Here is a 17148-nt window from a genome sequence, read left to right as displayed (position 1 = left end):
GCCCAGCCCAGAGCCTGGCAGCTGTGAGGACTTCCTTTCAGTACCATCCTTTCATCTGAATGAGGAGAGGCATTTGATTAGTTAAGTTTCCAATTATAGGTTGTTTTTAAAAAGATATATTGGGATGCTTTTATGCAACCCAACAATTCAACGAAAAAAGACTATTCAGGGATAGTCCTTGGAATAACGAAAGGTTTTATTTATTGAAATGGCACCATAATGAGAAAATGAGAGATTTCTAGTTGTGGCTGAGAAGTCTTTCGGAATGGAGAAGGACTGCAGAAGGTCCACTTATCGTATCAAAAGATAATTTTTGGCAAAACGTAAAGTCATGACTCTCATACAGATATAAAATGAACATGTGTTAAAGAATTTATTTTACTCACATGACATAAGGGAAATACACAGCTGTTATAACTGGCTTACTCATTTGCTAGGGTTGCCATAGCAAACTACCACAATCTGGGGGGCTTACATAACACAAATTTATTCTCTCACAGATCTGGAGGCCAGAAGTCTGAGAGCGAGATATGGGCCGCGTTGGTTCCTTCTGAGGGCTGAGAGGAAGAGTCCGCTCCATAGCTCTCTCCCAGCTTTTGGTGGTTTGCTGGCAACCCTTCACCGTTTTCAGTTTGTAGACGCATCACCCTGAGCTCTGCCTTCCTCTTCACATGGCGTTTTCCTTGTGTGCATGTCCATCTCTTTGTCCAAATTTCCCCTTTTTATAAGGACACGGGCGTATTGGATTGGGGCCCATCCCAATGAACTCATCTTGACGTGATCATCTGCAAAGATCCTATTTCCAAATAAGGTCACGTTCACAGATACTGGGGGTGAGGATTTCGACATATCTTTTTTTTTTTTTTTTTTTTTTGGATACTCTTCAACCTGTAACAATTGTTTTCAAAGGAAAAATTAAAACAGCAGCAATTTATACAAGTAAAGGAATATTGAGATGAATTGCAAATGGAAACAAAACTGGTTTTTCCAAAAGACTAAGAACAGTGGGGGCTAGGGTCAATTGAATCACTACCAGACAGGATAGAAATTTACATATCCATCAGTTACCTTGACCTTACAATGCTTTACAAAATAAATACAATGAGCAGGGCTAGAATCTCATAACCTGGAAGGGCATGTTATAGAAAGCTATGCAGTTTTCTGTTGAAGCATGAAATATTTTTCTATACTACTCTTAGTCCATTTATTATATTCCATAGACCTAAGGGCCCCTCAAATCTTCTGTGTTAAATGGTCCTGAAATCTCATGTGCATGGAGAGACGTGATCTCACTTTCTTTTTTTCATTTTTTATTTGGTGAGAGTAGGTTTTTTTTTCTTTTTTTTTTTTTTAAAGATTTTTTTGGGGAAGGGGAACAGGACTTTATTGGGGAACAGTGTGTATTTCCAGGCCTTTTTTCCAAGTCAAGTTGTTGTTCTTTCAATGTTAGTTGTGGAGGGTGCCGTTCAACTTCAAGTTGTTGTCCTTTCAGTCTTAGTTGTGGAGGGTGCAGCTCAGCTCCAGGTTCAGTTGCCATTGCTAGTTGCAGGGGGCACAGCCCACCATCCCTTGCGGGAGCTGAACCGGCAACCTTGTGGTTGAGAGGACGCGCTCCAACCAACTGAACCATCTGGGAGCTCAGCGGCATCTCAGCTCAAGGTGCCGTGTTCAATCTTAGTTGCAGGGGCGCTGCCCACTATCCCTTGCGGGACTCGAGGAATCTAACTGGTAACCTTGTGGTTGAGAGCCCACTGGCCCATGTGGGAATCGAACTGGCAGCCTTCGGAGTTAGGAGCATGGAGCTCTAACCACCTGAGCCACCGGGCCGGCCCTGCTCTCACTTTCTTGACCAACTTGCAGCCATCTTCATTTTCTAGTCCTGCTTCCTATAACATTGGGTAGGAGATTTGGCCATGTTTCCTCAGTGGGGCTGCTGGATGCTTGAGGCTGGCAGTACCCTTGATGGAGATATATAAAGCACATTACAGATGCTCTCTGTTCATTACCTCTTGGTCACCTCAGGGAGGCAAGAAACCAGGCCACTTGATGGATGTGTTACTACAACTATGTGAGCTGCAACATCCAGGATACCAGGAGCCATTTTCTGCATTGTGTTTACAATATCCTGTCCTCATGCCTCAGGCTCCAAAATGCATAGGGCATAACTACATGGTGTTATTAGCTGTTTGCTGGGCCCATTCAAATGCTTCTCACGGCCGCATGGGTGTGAGAGGAAAGCTGACAGAGACATAGCAGGTATTTGAATTGTCTACATATTGAAAAATGAAACACAAGCAGGAACTTCATAAGAAAGTGCTTTAAGAAATTGTACATACAGGGGCTCAAGAAGGAAATCTCTTGCTCCTTGATAAAAATAACTTTGGGAAAGATAATGTCAGGAATTCTCTCCCCCGTGATTCATATTCTCAGACATTCTTTGGCATTCTCACTATATAGTTTCCCCTCTTTTTATTATTTAGCTTTTTTTGTTTTTTCAAAAAGAGAAAACCTTACTGGAGATAACCATGCCAAGCCTGAGTACCCCAGGCCAAGTTCAATAAGGTCAAGGAACTTTCCAGAAAGAAAAGAATTCATCTGTAACAAGGCCAGTTTCATGGGCAGCTCACAGTCAACATGAAAGGTGGTCAGTCTTCTTTCATCTTTTTGCCCAACTTTTTAATTTATTCCCACTTATTTAAGGTCTTACCAGTTTCCTAAGCATCACTCTAACCAGAAGTTCCCCAACCAAACGTCCTGCTCTGGTCAAGAATCGATTGTAAATTCTATTTCAATAACACAGGCCTCTTCAGGCAGAACCCATGCTGGAATGCCTGGACGGCCCTTGTTTTTCTTTCCTGTCCATTGGCGAGCTTGTCTCACATGTCTGAAGAGAAAACACAAGAGGGCAGGGCCGTTTCCATTTTGTCTGTAAATCCCAGGCCTGGTTTCTCTCAGGCTTCTTCATTTCTTTTGAGACTTGGTGTATGTGCCATTTTGCTGAGCTGATTCTTCAACCTGGAACCCATGGAACTTTTACATCTTAGGAACTATATACTCCCCTCATCTATCTCATCTTTCTAACTATCTCCTATTTTTAAGTGCTGACTGTGTGACAGGCAATTTGCTAAGCACTTTAATGCATTATTTTTATCTCATAATCAAAGCAGCTCTGTGGGGTAGGTACAGTAATGATTCCCAGTTTACAGGTGAGAAAACAAGGTTCAGAGTGGTTAGAAGACCTGTCCGTAATCACACAGCCAAGTTGAAGAGTCAGGATTTGAATCCTGGCCTAACCGACTGCAAAGCCAATGTAATTTACTTGCTCGATCCTGTGCTATGGGGGAGAAACTTCTGTTATGAGATTCTTGGAAATTAATACTGGAGTCAATATTTTTTTCAGCTACAAAACCTGTAAGGACACTTGAACTCTGAAAATGATTCAGGGTGGGGAACTCGGGTTAGGTAAATTATGATGAGTTACTAGCACTCTTATGGCGTGATGTTTCCCTCTTTTCATTGGATGGCTTCCTTTCATGGACTTCTCTCAAAGACTGAGACTGTCCTCGTGCCTTGCTAATCTCTCTGAGGGCAAAAGGTTACATGACTTTTGGGGGATCAGACTTTTCACGAATCCTGGCAAGATGATACTGAATTAAATTTAGAAAAATGTGAACTTTTATCTTTGGGATTCCCCTTCACCCATTTTTGTTAGTCTTTTCCTCTTTAAAATAAATTCACTCACAGATTCTTTGCTTGACCGAGCTTTAGTCAGGCTCCTGGACCTTCTCCTAGGCCATCTATGCACTCCTTGTAAAGTCTGGTTTTAGCAAGAACCCCGATAAAGTCAGTCTAACCAGAACCCCTCACCCTTCATATCTGATCAGGTTCCTCATCCCCCACTATCCCCAGGTGATGTCTGATCACCCTGGTCTGTCTTCAACAGGACTCTTGTTAGATAGGTTTAGCCAGAGCCCCTCTTACCCCTGTTGTTTCCTCTTAGTAATTTTCCATCCACTGCCCGCCCGCCACCTCCTTTGTTATAAATTCCCACTTGCACATGCTGTATTCGAACTTGAGCCCAATCTCTCTCCCTCACTGCAAAATCCCATTACCGTGCTCCCTTATCTACCATGATGGTTAAGGGAACAAAGTCTGAATAAAGTCTGCCTTACGATTTTTAACAAGTGTCGTGGAAATTTGTTTCCTTGACCAGTTTTGGGGTGGTAACTTGGATAGGATCAGAGTCACCACTGGAACTCTCGCCCAGGACCCCAGAGCACGACTTTGAAGCCCTTATCTTCACTGCTGACTGACTGATCAGGGACCCATTGGAGAATCTGACTCCTGAACCAGCGCTCCAGACAGATGTGTGTTGAAGCTGGTAAGGGCAGATGTTGATTTCTAAGATTCTGAGAGTATCCACCAGAAGCTGAGTTAGAGTCCCAGGCAAACAGATATTGGGTTAGAGTCCTAGGTTTTTCTGTTTGTAAGAAGCTAAGTTGGAGTCCCAGGCTTCTTTGTTTGAAAAGTACCTGCTGAGCGGGAAGTCTCTTCTTCCTGGCTTTCCTTCCTGAGTGGGAATTATTCACTGATTCTCTGATCTAAAAGCCTTTCTTCTTGGCTCTCTAGGAGGCCTCTCTGTTCTCGCTGTTGGATTCTGCTTCTCCCATGGGAACTTCTCAGTCAATTGAAACCCCCTTCTTGTACCTCTACTGATTTTATGCTCTGCAGACTCTGCTGTTTTTCTTGTTGGCATGATTTTGCTGAGGAAAATTTGGAACTTCATTGGCCTCTTTGGAAAACTTGAGATCTCCCCAAAGTGGCTCCTCTAAGAACTAACCCTTCCCATTGTGTGCTCCCCCTTCTTTCTCTTACTATCTTCAGTATTCCCTCCTGTTCCCTGTTATATGTCCCCCTTCAAACCCCTACCTCCTGCATTCCTCTGTCCTTCCTGACAGACTTTCTTCTTTCCACTCCAGCTCCTCAGCTCCCTACTGCCACTTGAATTTTAAATGTCTCTTCCCTCCATCAGGGGCTCTCAAGTGACTCAGGAACCTCCAAAAGCAACCATCTGAGGTTAAAAAGAGGAAATAAAACTACCTAGAGACAGAAATGGAGGTTTTGTCCATTCAGATGTGTGCTGGAGATATCCAGACAACCAACCGCTAGGTAGCTCCTCAGTCATTGGCCTAACACTGGCCCACAGGTTCCATCAGATTATACATCAGGGCAAAAGAAAACCTTAAAAGTCTCCACAAATATTGGTATACACATAATCTTAACTTGTCCCATTTATGGGAAACACAATTCAGATAAAGATATAAAGTGGAGATAAACCAGTGAGTTCCTATTACTATTTTACTGACTCTACTAAAATTTTAAAATGAAAGCTATAAGATCTATTTGCATCTGTCTGTATGTTTATGTATGTATGTATGTTATGTATATGTGATATTTTTCCATCTCCAGATGGTATTACCAAATTAATTTATAAACATCCTTAAAGGAGTTCTATTAGAATTAACTTAGAAGGCAGTGAGCCCTTATATGAACCAAGTGTTTCTAAAACTCTCAGAAATATAGAAACTAACCCAAGTGATTTTTTTAAGTTCACATGATCTGGGATATTTTTTAGTAAATAAAGGTAATTTTAAAATTGTTGGTAAAGTAAAACAGGCATATCTTCCGAGTTTTAAGAATTAAATATAATGCAGGTAGATAATTTTTTTTTTGTTTGCTGACAAAACAAGCTTACATTATTTCTACTAGATGTTTGCGATTATAACACTATAAATCAAACCTCAGAATGAAATGTACAACAAAAAGGAATTGCTTGATGCATGTCAACCATGGCAGTAAAAATAAAGAGGGAAGAGCCATATGTTTAACTTCAGGCTTTTGCTCATGTGACTTTTTTTTTTATGCTTTCTTGATTTATCAACAAGAAAAATAATAGCTTAAGATAATGGTTAGCTTTGTTTAATGTCTCATGAAATTTTCATGAGCAATTCAAGCATAATTATAAGAACAAGTGAATTAAATAGACGAAAGTGGGATAAAAGTTTATAAATAAACTTTTCAATAGTAATTATGCTTTATAATATGTCTACTTAAAAATAATTGCAGAAAGCTTTGTGATAACTTGAACCTTAAAACTATACTGAGCTGAGTTAATGGTAGATATTCATTGACTATCTAGGTTATTTCCAGATAAGATTAAATATTGAAACATTAATTGATGAATATAAGTTTAAGTTTATTTACTTTTGGATCTTGCTTTTACATGGCATAGAGAAGCTAAATATATTTGGGTCTGTTAATAAACATGAGAAATTATGCTATGAAAAAGACATATGCCTCCAGAAAATTTGAAAATGATGAATTCATAAATTTATTACAGAATGATAGTATGTGGCAGATAGTTCACAATTGCCTGCTTCTTAGTTTTCACTGAAAATTAGGGTTACTAATGGTTGAAAGTTCTAATCAATATTGTAAATGAATATACTAGAAATAATAAAGATAAAGAAAAAACTCTGCATGTAAGGAAGGGAAGATATGTTTTTAATAAGGAGAGATATGAAATATATGTGTGCACACAAATATATATATGTATATATATATATTTTTTTTTTTTAGGAAGAAAAGAGAGTTATTTTATTCTAAAGTAGAATGACATTGTTTCAGAATGAGAAAAAAAAAGAGAGGGTGGACAAAAACTGAATGGATAAAAAAAATTTTTTTGGAAGATTTGTGTAAAAGGAACCATGAAAAGGAAATTTTTTCTTGTGTGGTTGATACTAAGATTGGATGGATTTATTTATATGAGTTTTTTATTTTTAATTAGCCGTAGTAGTAATAGTACACTGATGAAAAACTGGAACTTGGTTTTCTCTCTCTGTTAACACAACACAATTTCCTTAGATTATTGGTCTGCTCATAATAAGAAATTGTAAAAATAGACTTTTCTTTACCTTTTAAGTAATCTATCTAGGAAAGCAAGATTTTGTATTTTAAAGTAATTTCCTGTGCTTCATATTGTCTTTATCAGGTCTTTGATTACTTAAGAAAACCAAGTCTTCTCATTACTAAAAGAGCTAAGTATTGTTTTCTGTACAACTACATGACTTTCTGTATTTGCTTTTGGAATCTTTTACTTTCACTTCGGTGCGATGGATAAGTATTGTTTCACAGTGACTTGTGATCCTTTTTAGTTGTGTTCAAACCTTTTGACATTTTTGACAACGTTCCAAAATCAAATTCTAACTGGAGGCTTTTTGACTTCAAACTAGCTCCTGGAAAATCTCTCACCTTGTAAAAGAGACGTTAAGCTAATTAGGTTTATCTGGTATGTTGAATTACATGGGAAGCATTGTCAAATAAGTGATGACAGAGGCTGCAGCGCTAGGACTTACGCTCGTGACGGTCCCTGCTCATTCCACTGCAGGGCTGCAGCTTGGGCCTCGCCTGACCCAGCCTGAGCATGGCTTCAGCTGGGGAAGAGCTTCAGAAAGAGGTGGAGGTGCTGCTGGAAAGGCCACCAGAGAAAATACGTGGTGCCCTTCCAGCTGAAAAAATCTAAGACAAAGACAGAAATCAAGAAGATACAGCAGAAATCACAGAAGAAAGCAAAATTTCTTGACAACGAAAAACCAGCTGCTGTGGTTGTTCCCATTGCAACAGGATGTACAGTGAAAATCAGTAGTTATGGATGGATGGAATCGGTCAGATAGGTTTTTGAAAACCTGCGTTACCTTCACTGGAGTCCGCCAAGGCTCCCCCGAGAACGCGCAGGTGCGTGTCACAGAGAGGTCATGTGACCTTTTGATAAAGAATTTAACCAAAATGGAAAGAGTTACTCCATGACTCTGAACAATCTCTTGAAACCATCTCTGTAGAAGGCAGTTAAAAAAAAGTCAGGAGAGATACAGTGGTTATCTTACGTAGAACGAAAGCAGAAAACAAGTGTGGGGCTACCTGGCTTGGGTTGGAAAGGGAAAGAAAAGTTGTTTTAGCAATGATGGATGAACGTTTGAAAGAAAATGTATGAAAGTGGAGATGATGATATAAGGCGAACCATTAATAAGGCCTGCGTGAAACCAAGAGAGAAACAAGCCAAAGGAGACACAGAATTTTGAGACTTTAAAGGCCTTTTGGGAACTGTGATGTGGAAATATTGATGTTTCCAGTAACATGTTGGTGAACTACACAGATAAATCTGACAGATAACTTTACAGAGCCTTCTTCTAAGTCAAGGCAATGAATTTTCCATTTCCCATTGGAGGATTTATTTAAATAAAATATGTTTATTAAACACTTCTTCTAAAGATGGTTTCCTTTAGAAACCGGTCATTTTGTCCAAGAAAGGGTAATATTGCATTTTCACGTGAAATGTGAAAAAGCAAGTCTTGCCTAAAGCAGATGCCACAATGTGTTTATTTTTGTTCAGCCTAAGAGGCAGGAAAGTTATTCGTTGACTTTAATTTCTTGACATCAGCTCCCACAATATAAGAATAAGTAAAAATAAAACCTAAATTTTTGCATAAAAAAAGAAGTAATGATAAGCCTTTTAGGTTACATGTGCATGGATCTATGTTACTAATACAGATATTCCATAAATTGTATGAAGTTCTTAGAAATTTGCAATACTCTCATTGTCCAGTTATTATGTTAAAATGTTGCATGCCACAGAATTAACTAATTTTTCTTATCAAATGAACTCTCATCAAAACATTAAGCATGCCCGTTTTGTCTCGTCATTCATTGGCAGTTACTTGTTTACTCTGATTCTTCCCTGGAATCATTTACATGTGAGAATGGTCCATGAGGGCATCACTTGAATAACTTCGAGACCATGCCACTGAACTGAGGCAGAATTTCTAGAACTAATGAAGAAGCTGATGGATTCATAAAGATGCAACCAAACAAGATTTAATTCAGAGGACTGAATGAACTGTTGAGAAGGATTATAATTTTTTAATGACGTTTTCTTTGTAACATTGCTGGCTCTTTAATGTTTTGTATTCCACATTTAAGAAAATCTTTTTCTCTTTTCTTTTAAGCTGTCTATGACTTAAAGCAAGTTCATAAATTATACCTTTGTTTACTTTGATTCTTAGATAGAAATGGGTGTGATCGTAGAAAGAATTATTTTGTTTCAATGGAAAACTTTAGTGAACTCTTGTGGGTTCTGTATCGCACATTTTGCCAGTCCTTACTAAATCCTGAATTCTTCTAGTTTCTTCCAATATCTGGCGACAGCTCTCCAAAATAGTGCTTCCAATTTTTCTCCCTTTTGATTTGGAGCTAAAACTGCCCTTTTCACAAAGCTCAATACGCTGGAGCTGGATGACTTGATATAAACTTAAAAAAAAAACTACAACAGACCATACGTGTATGGGTCAACTTCACGCCTTCTGTTGTACCATTCAGAAAGTTCACTGGGACACCTCATGCCATCGTCAGAGGCATTCAAACAGCAAATCAGGAAATCTCATCAGATAGTCACTGCCATCCTCACTCTACCTTCTAGAGATTCTTTAAGCTCAAGCTTAAAAATCCTGACTGGCTGTCCTCTGGACTCAGAAACTGAGTTGTAACCATTAATCTTTTTAGTTTCATAGAAACTTCCCTCATTAAATGCCTGACTGCTAGCAAAGTATCATTTTGCTAATTGATTTTTTTTATTTAATACTATTCAAATTCCTGTATAAATCTCAAGGACTTGTGGCCATGACCTGTGCTACTAGGAAGAAAATTGATCAGGTAAAATCATTCACTTGACGTAAGGGGTTATTCTTCTGATCATAAAAGAACACTTCAAGGGAAAACAATCTTAACGCAAAGCATTCCTTAATAATGGTAAGATTTTAGACGTTAGAGGCAGAGGTGTTTAGGGGGTGGGGGGCTTTCCTGGTGATACTTAGGTCACATTTCCTCTGATTTCCCACGAAGGTGACTCCTTTTCAATACAAGGTCTTGGCATCTGCTGTTCCCTTGTCCAGGACTGTGTCTCCCACCCCCATTCCTTTGCTTAGTTAACTTCTACTCATCTTTTGGATATCGGTAGAAACCTTGCTTTCTCAGGGAAGCCCATGCTGACCTCTCTGAGTAGGTCAGATTCTCCTAACTTAGGCTCTCAAAGCACTATGACCATTCCTTCTTTACTTGTCACAACTGCAATTTTTCTTATATTCATGTAGCTATTTGATTGTTTACCGTCTCCTCCGCTATGTACCAGTTCCATGAGGGCAGCATGCTGTCTGCTCTCGGTCATTTGTAACTGTAGCACATGGCACCTTACTTGGTGCATGGTGGGACCCCCCGTAAATTGTTGAATAAATGGACTAGGGACCTTCAATGACTTTAAGCATTTCCCTTTCTACCGCCTCCACCCCCCCATGCCATACTGGAGGCCAAGGATATACATCATGATCCTTCTACTGAAGCCTATAAATGTAAAATCTGGTAGAGCAAAGCAAAAGTCTTCTTTCATATTCCTCCAGCACATTCCCTTTTTAATATTCCCTTTCTGTATCAACACTTTTTCAATGTGGTATGCACACGCATGTGCTTGCTTGGCGTGGGGCCCTTTCCATGCTTATCATAACATTCCTTGGGACGCATTTTGAATAACGCAAGCATAGTCACACTGGGACCAAACTTATGAGACCAAGCTTGCTAAGCAAGGCCCTCCGCACTAGGACACACCCTCCACAGAAGCTGATTAGCATGACTTGGACCATGGAACTAGGACCCCTACCTCCCCAAGCAAAGATTAATCTGGACGGTTTCTGGTTTTGCAATGGAAAAGGAGTTTTCCAGCCTTTGCAGGTAAGAGAGGTCTTGGCCATTTATCAAGGCTTTTACTTTTTTTCTATACCTTACAGGCCGTGATGGTCACATATGGTCGTTGCTGGGTTCTCCTCACCCCAGGAAGTCTCTCGAAAAGCTGAAAGACAACACTCTGGCCTCAGACCAAATGTGGAGTGGAAATGGCCTGGCTTCTTGGCAGCTTCTCTGTCCCCCTGACAGCAGCCCAGCTCGTGGAGGCATCTGGTATCAAGAATATCTTGAGCTTGGGTCCTGGGAAAATTTTTTTCCACTGCTTTTGTGGGAAAAAAAAAAAAAGCTTTAAAGAAGCTTTGTGTGTGTGTGTGTGTGTGTATGTGTGTGGCATATTTTATGTCAAATATTTTCAAAAACCTTACAATTAAGTAAAATGGATTTCATTCTAGAAACAGTATCTGTCCTTTATGATTCAGACTTTTTATAACTCTTAAGGTTGAGGAACAGAGGTTAAGTTACATCGCTGTTTTTTTTTTTTTTTTTTTTTTTGTGTGTGTGTGTGTGTTTTTAAATAACTGCAGTTATTTTGGTGGAGTGAGGGTGGGAAAGCAGTTAATAAGTTAAATTGTGTGCTAGACATTTTCCATGAAGATTTAGGAGTCAGGATTTGGGATCTTCACCCCGAATATATTTGATTCTTTTTTCCAAGGGGCACATGAAAGAAAAGGTCAGTGATATTAACAGTGATTAAGTGTGTGGGCTTGAGTATTAATCAAAATCTCAGGTTACTAGCTGTGTGACTGCTGGACAATTACCTCTCTGAGTTTATCTGCAAACTGGGAAGAGTAATTTCTACGTCACAGAGCTGTAAGGATTATTTGAGATGGTGCACGTAAAGTGCTTAGCACACGTTAGGCACATATCACGTGTCCAATAAATAGTGACTCTTACGATAATTACTATTTCTGCAATATGCTCAAACCAAACTTGACACTTCTGGGCAGCTTTCTTAACGTTGGCAAGAGGAAGCCAGACTGGAGTTTCTAGGTGTTCTGGAGGGTACAGTGATTCAAGTAGCAGACGGAACCCATTTTGGAGTAGGTACCTTTAATCTTTCTTTGTGAATGCAATCACATTTGGGTAGTGTTCACGGTTTACAGCATGCATTACTCTCCCCTCTCCCCAACAGCTTATGTTTTTGTTACAAAAACCCGTGGGGTGTATAATGTTAGCCTAGCAGTTTGATAAGAAAACTTAGACCCAGGGAGGTTAAGTGACTGGCTTAAAGTTGCATAGCCAATAAATGACAGAATTGCAGAACCAGGACCTAAATTGAGGTCTTCTAATTCCAAATTCTAGGTTTCTTTCTATTATACCACAGCAGTAAAAGTTCAGCCAACATCAGAATTAGAAATTCCTTAACTTCCTTTTAGCCTCTATAAAAATCACTTTATTGTTCTGTCTGTCTCTTTTATCTACACCGAACCTCTTGACAACAGCTTGATTCAGGGGAAATCTGAGATCTTAAACATTTCATAAAAGCAGAGGGAGATGAAGCCATTAGTGTAGCTACTGAACTGACCCTTAGGGCAAAAAACGAAAAAAAGGTTTAGTTCCATAACTGTAAGAAGTTTTTCATTGCACAGTATATCAACCAGGAGGGCAGCACACCAGCTGACCACATCGCCCAGAAGAGTTTCCTCCTGATGAGGATGGAACTGAGGGTTACAGGTAGAGAGAGATGGAACCAGCAGGCAGAAGTGAGAAAACAGTGAACTGAAACACTGAGAATCTCTCTATTTGAGAAGTGAGTGTCAAAATCAAGGATGGCCAAGGAGAGGACCTGGTCTTCCCCTTGACCACAGACTAGAGCAAAGCTGTACTTTTCCTGCTCCATGAATGGTTAAGGGGAAAAAGAACAACCATCGGCCTGGCTATTGACAAGCCAATGAAATATGCTGGGTTTGACCAAGTGGTCTCTTAGCAAGGCAGTTGGTGGTGGGCACTGATTCTTTCCACTTCTCAGAGACTCTAACTATTAGGCCACACAGTTTCTCTAGCCCTTGAAGGTGACCTCAACTTTCAATACTCCACAGAAGGCAGCTTGTAGAGCAGGGCTTCCCAGACTTTAGCCTGCATCAGAATCATGTGGAGGGCTTCATTTTTTAAAAAGATTTTTATTAAAAATATAGCTAACATACAATATTATAGTAGTTTCAGGGGTACACCATAGTTATTCAATATTTAGATACCTAAAGAAGTGATCACCCAAAGTCTAGCAACCATCTGACTCCATACTATGCTATCACAATATTATTGACTATATTCCACATGCTGTACATTACATCCCCATGACTTATTTGTTTTATACCTGGAAATTTGAACCTCTAATTCCCCTTCACCTTTTTTCTCCTCTTTCAAAAATTTTCCATTACAGTTGACATTCAATATTATTTTATATTAATTTCAGGTGTACAGCACAGTGGTCAGACATTTATATAAGAAGTGAGCCCCATGACTAGTTTAGTCCCACCTTGCAATATACATAGTTATTACCATATTATTGACTGTATTCCCTATGATTTACTTTACAGCCCCATGACCATTTTGTAACTACCAATTTATACTTCTTAATCCATCCCTTTTTCATTCTGTCCCCCAACCCCCTCCCATCTATCACCCCAATAAATCTAGCACCCACCTGACACCATATGTATTTATCACAAAAGTATTGACTATAATCCTTATGCTATATCCTACGTCCCCATGACTGCTTTTTTTTTGGTGGGGGGGAAGTTGAACAGGACTTTATTGGGGAACAGTGTGTACTTCCAGGACTTTTTCCAAGTCAAATTGTTGTCCTTTCAATCTTAGTTGTGGAGGGCGCAGCTCAGCTCCAGGTCCAGTTGCCGTTGTTAGTTGCAGGGGGCGCAGCCCACCATCCCTCGAGGGAGTTTGAGTTGGACCGGCAACCTTGTGGTTGAGAGCCTGTGCTCCAACCAACTGAGCCATTTGGTACCGGCCCATGTGGGAATCAAACTGGCAGCCTTCAGCGTTAGGAGCATGGAGCTCCAACCGCGTGAGCCACCGGGCTGGCCCCCCCATGACTACTTTGTAAAAACCAATTTGTCCTTAATCCTTTTCCCTTTTTTACCCACTTCCCAACTGCTTTCCCATCTGGCAACCATCAAAATGTTCTCTGTATTTAGGAGTCTGTTTCTGTTTTGTTTGTTAATTTTATTCTTTAGATTCTACATATAAGCACAATCACATTGCATCTGTCTTCTCTGTCTGATATACTCCACTCAGCACAATGCCCTCCAGGTCCATCCATGCCGCTGCAGATGGCAAGGACCCATTCTGTTCCGTGGCCGAGCAATATTCCATTGTATATATATATACACCACCTCCTCTTTCTCCATTCTTCCATCAACAAACACGAAGGCTGTCTCCACATCTTGGCCATTGTAAACAATGCTGCAATGAAAATGTAAATGCACATATTCCCTCGAAGTATCATGTTGGGTTTCTTCATATAAGTACCAGGAAGTGGGATTACTGGGTCCTTTTTTGACTCTTGTTATAGCCTTTGATTTAAAGTCTTTTTTTGTCTGGTATAAGCATTGCTACCCCAGCTTTTTTTGTTTGTACTTTCATGAAATAACCTTTTGCATCCCTTTACCTTCAGTTTGTATGTGTCTTTCGATCTGAAATGAATCTCTTGTAGGCAGTATATGTAATGGTTTTATTTTCTTATCTGTTCAACCACCCTATGTTTTGATTGAAGCATTTAATCCACTTACATTGAAAGCAATTGTTGATAGATATATAGTTATTGCCATTTTATTATTCATATTTTTAATGTTGTTTTTTTTCCCATTTTAAAGAAATATCTCTAAGACTGCTTGTAATACTGGTTTGGTGGTGGTGAACTCCTTTAGCTTTTTCTTGTCTGGGAAGCTCTTTATCTGTCCTTCGATTCTAAATGATAGGCTGGCTGGGTGGAGTAATCTTGGTTGTAGGTTCTTGTTTTTCATCACATTGAATATTTTGTGCCAATCCCACTGGCCTGCAAAGTTTCTGTTGAGAAATCAGCTGACAATCTTATGGGAGTTCTTTTATAAGTTACTAGTTGCCTTTCTCTTGCTGCTTTTAGGATCCTCTCTTTGTTTTTAATCTTTGTCATTCTAACTATAATGTGTCTTGGGTTTATCTTGTTTGGGACTCTCTGCACTTCCTGGGCTTGTATATTTATTTCCTTCACCAGGTTAGGAAAGTTTTCAGTCATTATTTCTTCAAATATAGTCTCAATCCCTTGCTTTCTCTCTTCTCCTTCTGGTACTCCTATGACGCAAATGTTGTTATGATTGATGTTGTCCCAGTGTCTTTTAAACTATCCTCAGTTTTTTGAATTCTTTTTTTCTGTTCTGATTGGGTGTTTCCTGCTACCTTATGTTCCAAATCTCTGGTTTGATTCTCTGCTTCATCTAGTCTGCTGGTGATTCCTTCTAGTGCATTCTTCATTTCAGTTATTGTATTGTTCACTTCTGATTGGTTCTTTTTTATAGTTCCCCCCCTTTTTTTAAAGAAGGACACAGCTCAGTGGCCCATGTGGGTATTGAACTGGCAACCTTGGTGTTATCAACACCATGCTCTAACCAGCTGAGTTAACCAGCCACCCCTCTATGTCCCTTTTTATGCTTGGTATCTCTTTGTTGAAGTTGTCACTAAGTTCCTTGAGCATCTTTATAAAGTGTTGTGAACTCTGTATCCGGTGGGTTGCTTGCCTCCATTTTATTTAGTTCTTTTTCTGGAGTTTTCTCCTGTTCTTTCATTTGTGATATATTTCTTTGTTTCCTCATTTTGGTTGCCTCCCTGTGTTTGTTTCTATGTATTAGATAGGATGCTGTGTCTCCCTGTCTTGCTGAGTGGCCTTATATAGTAGGTGTCCTGTGGGGCCCTGTGGCACAGTCTCCCTGGTCACCTGCTCCAGGTGTTTCAAGAGTGTCCCTTGTGTGGGTCGTGTGTGCCCTCTGGCTGTGGGGTTTGGCCACATCCATAGCATATGGGCTGCTGTACAGGGGTCTTACCTCACAGAGTGGGATTTGCCTCAGTGGGCTCTGGTGCCTGTTGAGACTGCCTTTTTGTGTGCTGCTTGTTGGGCTAATTGGATGTGCTCTACTGTGGTCTGAAGCTAACCTTCAAGTATGTTGGTCCTGGGGCCTCTTGGGAGGGGCTCTGTTGCAGGCCCAGCTCATTCACTGCCTGTGACTGGCCAGGGACCACCTGGTAGGAGCAACAAAGTAATCCACACTTGGTCGCTGCCTGTCCTGGACCTAGAGGCACGTGGGAGGGGCCACAATACAGACTGAGGACAGCTGCCACCACTACTGGGTCTGGGGTAGCTCTGCAAAAAGCTAAGACACTCTGAGACCTGCTGCCACCTGCAGGCTCCCTTAAGGTCCAGCCGCTGATTAAGCTTCCTGCGGTAAGCAAGTTGAGTGAGGCAGGGTCTCAGTGAGTCAGCAGGATGGGGTAGTGAGCTCACCAGGCCAATCAGATTCAGATTTGGCTTGTGGGGGCAAGATGGCGCCCACCTCTGGCTACCTGGAGGAGGGCCCCACACAGGGAAAAATGAGGACTGTTGCCCTGAAGTTACACAACTCAGTTTCTCCCCATATGTCTCTGACGCCTCCACAGTCACTGTCCCTTCGCTGGAGCCGAGGGTAAGTGCTGTGTGGGCCCTTTAAGAGGATGCCTGGGATTTTTGCAGCCTTCTGTCCCACCTGGACCATCAGAATCCCCACCGTTTTTCACAACCAGAAGTTGCAGGGGCTCTTCTTCCTGGCACCAGTACTCTGGGTTGGGGAGCCTGGTGTAAGGGGGCTGAAATCCCTCGCTCCTTTGTGGGAACCTCTGTGGCTGAGATATCTCTTTTGATTTTCAACCATCACAAATGGGTGTGGGACCAGCCCGTTTTGCGTCTCCACCACTTCTACCAGTCTTGACGTGGTTTCTTTTTTATATCCTTAGTTATAAAACTTCTGTTCAGCTAGATTTCAGATGATTCTTCAGGCTGATTGGCCTATAATTTAGCTGTAATTTTGATGTGTTCACATGTTGAGGCAAACACAGTGTTTATCTCCTCCTCCATCTTGGATCTCCTCTGGAGGGCTTCTTAAAACAGAGATTTCTGTACCCCTCACAACAGTTTTAGATTCAGTAGGTCTGGGGTAGGGCCCATGAATTTGCAATTCTAACAGGTTCTCAGGTGGTGCTGATGCTGCTGGTCTGGAGACCATGCTTTAGAAACTGTTAGTCCAGAGGAAAAACAAGGACTTGGCAGTAGGCAGACATGGA

At 40.6% G+C, this 17148-nt stretch overlaps 1 pseudogene; it reads left to right on the top strand.

Moving 5' to 3' along the window:
* Nucleotides 1–7483: 7483 nt before the first annotated feature.
* LOC117029210 (calcyclin-binding protein-like) lies at nt 7484–8236 on the top strand (annotated as a pseudogene).
* Nucleotides 8237–17148: the final 8912 nt, after the last annotated feature.

Source organism: Rhinolophus ferrumequinum, chromosome 10 (genome assembly GCF_004115265.2).
Source record: "Rhinolophus ferrumequinum isolate MPI-CBG mRhiFer1 chromosome 10, mRhiFer1_v1.p, whole genome shotgun sequence".
Classification (NCBI taxonomy): Eukaryota; Metazoa; Chordata; class Mammalia; order Chiroptera; family Rhinolophidae; genus Rhinolophus; species Rhinolophus ferrumequinum.
Note: the sequence above shows the minus strand (reverse complement) of the source record. Positions and strands in the feature narration are given on the sequence as shown.